The sequence below is a fragment of the Erythrolamprus reginae genome, chromosome 3 (assembly GCF_031021105.1).
Source record: "Erythrolamprus reginae isolate rEryReg1 chromosome 3, rEryReg1.hap1, whole genome shotgun sequence".
In the NCBI taxonomy this organism is placed as follows: Eukaryota; Metazoa; Chordata; class Lepidosauria; order Squamata; family Dipsadidae; genus Erythrolamprus; species Erythrolamprus reginae.
Genome location: NC_091952.1, coordinates 174,898,641 through 174,904,640, shown reverse-complemented (window position 1 = coordinate 174,904,640; position 6,000 = coordinate 174,898,641).

Sequence of the window (6,000 nt, the reverse complement as noted above, 5' to 3'; positions counted from 1 at the left end):
AGACAGGCTATTGTAACTGCAGAAAACATTTCCATCCCAGCAGAAAGAAACCAGGACCTGTCATAATAGAAAGTCCCCAGTGATACCATCAACTCAGCAGTAGGGAGCTCAGTTTGCTTCCTGTAAGAATCCAAAGACGTGTCTGGAAATACTCATTTGAACACTGTGGTAAAGATAAGAACTCTTTTACCTCACACTAAAAGTTTAGGCCTTAGAAAGGAGCTGGCACAACATCTAATTTTACTAGGGAAAACTGGCAGCCACGACAGTTTTGTCAGATGGAAATAGCAACGGGGAAAAGAAAAATGAAACCAGATGTTTCCCCTTACAATTGCTTCACATGTAGGCTGGGGTGGAGGGAAGTCAAATGGACTATTAAAATGTTGCAAACATTTTAATTTTCAAACCTCAGAATGCCACTGTTGAAACAAGAGTTATGCATTGCTTCTTTCGTTTGCTTCTTACTCTATGAAACTATATATATATGTCTCACGTTTTTGCTGAATTTGAAAATTAAGGGAGAGGGGGAAAAAATCCCACAAATGGGAACAAAAATATGTGGTTTTAATTTCTTTATATGGAGAGAGAGAAAGAGAGTGGGGGGAGGGAGGGAAAGAGAGAGAGAGAGAGGTGGTAGAATCTTGTAGATTAAACTTATCCATTATATCATTTTAGAGGATAAACTTTATCTATAACTTCCATAGAGATTAAATCAGTGAAGAAGATGGATGGCCACTAGTCAGCTTGGGATTTTGGTTTGAAAAGATGTAAGATGATGCAGTAAGAAAACCACCAGAAAGGTTTTCATTTTGAAAAGAGCTGCCCGAAAAAGCTTCTCCATTTCACACACTGACATTCCGCTCACCCTAACAGTCTCCCGGGGCCAATTAGCTCTACATCCTTTCGTGGAGACAAAGGAATGTCATCTTTGATGCAGTTGAAAATGTGTCCTGTAAAAACAATCCATAACTTAGCGATGAGATGAAGCTACCCCTTCCTTCTGCAAAATGACAGGTGCACGACTATCAGTCTCTGAACTCTTCGAATAAAAACCTTGCTCCTTCCACCATGAATGTACCCTCACAGGGAAGACAAAATGGGTAGAGGAAGCCAAGTTGTGTGGACATCCTTGGAATGGATGGAAAGGGGGAAGAAATGGGAAATTTCTGGATTTTTTTCTCCTTTAGTTGAATAGCAGTTAGGTGTGTTTATACGGGAAATGTAAGGTCACTGTGTATTTTGGGATATTTCTAAAATCTGGTTGTTTTTATTTATTTATTTTGTCCAATACACAATGAGGGTTTTAGTGGGTATATATCTATATACACATAGTAAAATACATGATGAAGGTTATAGAGGAGATACTCATAGTAAAATATATCTAAGAAAGAATAGAAAAGAAGGTATAGGAATAGAACATATCAATGAAAGAATAGAAGAAGAGATATAGGAATAGAAGAAAGGTATAGGAGATATAGGAGAGCAATAGGACAGGGGACAGAAGGCACTCTAGCACACTTGTACTTGCCCCTTACTGACCTCTTAGGAATCTGGATAGGTCAACCGTAGATAATCTAAGGGTAAAGTGTTGGGGGTTTGGGGATGACACTATGGAGTCCGGTAATGAGTTCCACGCTTCGACAACTTAGTTACTGAAGTCATATTTTTTACAGTCAAGTTTGGAGCGGTTAATATTAAGTTTAAATCTGTTGTGTGCTCTTGTGTTGCTGTGGCTGAAGCTAAAGTAGTCGCCGACAGGCAGGACATTGCAGCATATGATCTTGTGGGCAATACTTAGATCTTGTTTAAGGCATCTTAGTTCTAAACTTTCTAGGCCCAAGATTGAAAGTCTAGTCTCATAGGGTATTCCATTTCGAGTGGAGGAGTGAAGGGCTCTTCTGGTGAAGTATCTTTGGACATTTTCAAGGGTGTTAATGTCTGAGATGCGATATGGGTTCCAAACAGATGAGCTGTATTCAACAATGGGTCTGGCAAAAGTTTTGTAAGCTCTGGTAAGTAGTTGTGATTATGCTTACTTATTCTGTGGGATTTAATTCTAGGCATAAGAGAACAGAATTATAGTTCTAATGTATCAAGTTAAGATCTGGATGACCTGTCCCAATTCAAGGTTTGATAATGTTTCAGCGAGTCTTTCTATAAACTGGGAGGAAATCTATGATAGCCTATGATAGGCTTAAAGCTGGACTTCTGTTTATTAAAAAGTGTTTTAAAAACACACACAAATATTTTAGTAGATTTCCAGATCTCCATGTGCCAATAAAGCAGATTACCTTGTTATGTAGCAATTAATCCATCAGTATAGTGGCCCTGGATTTATAAGAGCCAGGATGGTGCAGTGGTAAGAATGCGGTACTGCAGACTACTTCTGCTGACTGCCAGCGGCCTGCAATTTGGCAGTTCAAATCTCACCAGGCTCAAGGTTGACTCAACTGTCCATCTTTCTGAGGTAAAACAAGGACCCAGATTGTTGGGGACAATATGGCGACTCTGTAACTGCTTAAAGAGGGCAGTAAAACACTGTGAAGAGGTATATAAGTGCTATTGCTATAAGAAGGTGGCAGAATTTTCACGGCAATCTGAAGTAATAGTCAATCGCATCAAAATGGCGGATCAATCACAGCCCTTCTACTTTTCAATTCCTCTATGTGTAAAAAGGGGCAGGGCTTTGATCAGTAGCATTTGCCATTTTGAAGCCAGTGGAAGAACTAGGGTAGTGGTTAATGGAGAGGTGTTGTTGGACTATATCAATCAGAGTATCAAATCTATGTGGATTATTAGGTTTCAAGGAGAGGTGGATAAGTTATCTGCTGCTGCTTTAAAACTTCTCTGTGCTAGAAGCATTGCTTTAGGAAACATAGAAATATGTTTCTAATAGAATTTCTTCCCTAATAATTTTTTGGAAATAACAGAAGAATAAATCATGAAATAAACATGTCACTACTGAGGAGGAATGATATTTCTACTCATTCTTCCATATTTTTGTTGTTGTTGTTATCCAATATAATATTTCAGGGTACAGAATATGAAAGCTGTTCTCGCATATTGGAATACAACAGCTTTGGTACTAGTAATCTGATTATGGGTGATGAAAATAATAGTTGAGAAAAGGATCAAGGGAGCAGACTGTTCTTTTCTTTTTGCGGAAAATGATATGTTACTGTAGACTTTATTAATCCAGCATCTGCTTCTTTCTTCTTAGCAAACGGCTTCCATTTTGTACCCAATTGTGCATTTGTGCAGCTGTGGTTGTTAATCTTGATTTTGTGCTGTCGGATTAAATTATAAGCGCTTCAATTCATGATCCAATTGACATGGATTAACAACATACTGTGTTTGGCAGAGATGCTTTGTACATGATGCACAGGAATATATGATGTTACCATTGTATATGTGAAACCTCTGTGTCAGAGAGAGATATTGAAGAAGAAGTGACCTTTTGAAACCAATTGGACTTTCTCTGAGGGGCGTTTGCCCTCCCACTCTTCCCATTAGTACTGAATAAAATTATTTCATTGGAGGACTGGATTAAATAGGAATATAATGATTAAAGCACAGTATCATCCAAGGACATGGGGTGAGGTATCATCAATATGCCGATGATACCCAGCTTTACATCTCCACCCCATGCCCAGTCAACGAAGCGGTGGAAGTGATGTGCCGGTGCCTGGAAGCTGTTGGAGCCTGGATGGGTGTCAACAGACTCAAGCTCAACCCGGATAAGACGGAGTGGCTGTGGGTTTTGCCTCCCAAGGACAATCCCATCTGTCCGTCCATTACCCTGGGGGGGGAATTACTGACCCCCTCAGAGAGGGTCCGCAACTTGGGCGTCCTCCTCGATCCACAGCTCACATTAGAGAACCATCTTTCAGCTGTGGCGAGGGGGGTGTTTGCCCAGGTCCGCCTGGTGCACCAGTTGCGGCCCTATCTGGACCGGGACTCATTGCTCACAGTCACTCATGCCCTCATCACCTCGAGGTTCGACTACTGTAATGCTCTCTACATGGGGCTACCTTTGAAAAGTGTTCGGAAACTTCAGATCGTGCAGAATGCAGCTGCGAGAGCAGTCATGGGCCTACCCAGGTATGCCCATGTTTCACCATCACTCCGCAGTCTGCATTGGCTGCCGATCAGTTTCCGGTCACAATTCAAAGTGTTGGTTATGACCTTTAAAGCCCTTCATGGCACTGGACCAGAATATCTCCGAGACCGCCTTCTGTCGCACGAATCCCAGCGACCGATTAGGTCCCACAGAGTGGGCCTCCTCCGGGTCCCGTCAACTAAACAATGTCGGTTGGCGGGCCCCAGGGGGAGAGCCTTCTCTGTGGCGGCACCGACTCTCTGGAACCAACTCCCCCTGGAGATCAGAACTGCCCCTACTCTTCCTGCCTTCCGTAAACTCCTCAAAACCCACCTTTGCCGTCAGGCATGGGGAAACTAAACATCTTCCCCTGGGCACGTTGAATTTATATATGGTATGCTTGTGTGTGTGTGTGTATGTTAGTATAGGGGTTTTTCTTAAATTTATAATATTTTAATTAATTGGATTATGTATTGGATTGTCTTTTCACTTGTTGTGAGCCGCCCCGAGTTTTCGGAGAGGGGCGGCATACAAATCCAAATAATAAATAAATAAATAAATAAATAAATAAATAAATAAAGTATTGCAGGCAAACTCTGCTCACAGTCTGGAGTTCAATCCTGAGGGGGCTCAAGGTTGACACAGCCGTCTATTCTTCCAAATTTGGTAAAATGAGAACCCAGGTTGTTGGGGCCAATGTGCAAATAATGCTTACATTGCAAACTGCCAGAAAGTGCTGTAAAGCACTATGAAGTGGTATATAAGCCTAAAGTGTTATCACTATTTCACAATCTTCACAATCCATTGTTCTTTCTCAAAGGCTGCATTTGAAAGTGGGGTATGGTTGATTGAAGCTATGGTCATACCATATTGTCCGCCATCTTGCCTTTTTTTTAACCACACTCCGAGGACATCCCTGACTGAGGGCCAATGTATATCCAATCCAACTCAGGGGTGGGTTACTATCAGGGTGGGCTGCTGCCCGGATGAGGGGGAACGCAGTGGGGTAGCGAAAATGGAGCTCCACCCCAGAGCACCCAATTTGCACTGAAAGATGTTGAAAGAAAATGGAGGGCATCCTGCATAAGCCACGCCCACAGTGTGGTAGTAAAAATTTTGGTAGCCCTTAACTGGTTCCAATTTACCTCACTGCTGGTTCACTTCCACCTGTGCTGTGTGGCCACGCCCCACATGCACAGTACAAAAAATCCACCCAAAACCCAACAACGCCGAAAACAAAATGGCTATGCATACGCAGTGCTGGAAACTCAGATTCTGCACAGACACAGAAGAATTTTTTTATTTAAAAAAATGGGGGGAAAATTCAAAAAAATTCCAAAAAAAGAAAAGAAAAGAAAAACCTTGTCACTCCCCGCCCCCAACTCCGACGCCCAGCTCAGCTGGGCACCCTTGGAAAAGGCTGTGCGGCGGGGGGGGGGATTTTTCAGTGTGCACCTGTGCACGGGCGCACCTTAAAGGGAACATTGGTGTGGACCTATTTCTTGGGGGGCTCATTGCTGGGACAGAACAGGTGCCACAGCAGAAAAGCTCTCCTCTTGCATCCTGTCGGATAGCGCTGCTTTGTGGATGGGACTTACAACCGATCCGGTTCGGAGATGTCATTGAGATGTCACCAGCAGGTTCGGAGATGTCATTGTGATGTCACCAGCAGGTCGCTACCGGTTCAGGAGAGCCAGTCCGAACCGGGAGGAACCCATCTCTGATCCAATTCAACATTTAAAAGCTCAACATTTATATGCCTCTATAACCTAATTACTCTGGGAATAATTAACTCAGAAATGAGCAATGCAGAGTTTGTATAAAGCCTTTCACTGCTCAATCTGCAATCTCTCCATAGTGCCACAAAATTGCTAAGGGTCAACCTTTTGGGATCACTTTAT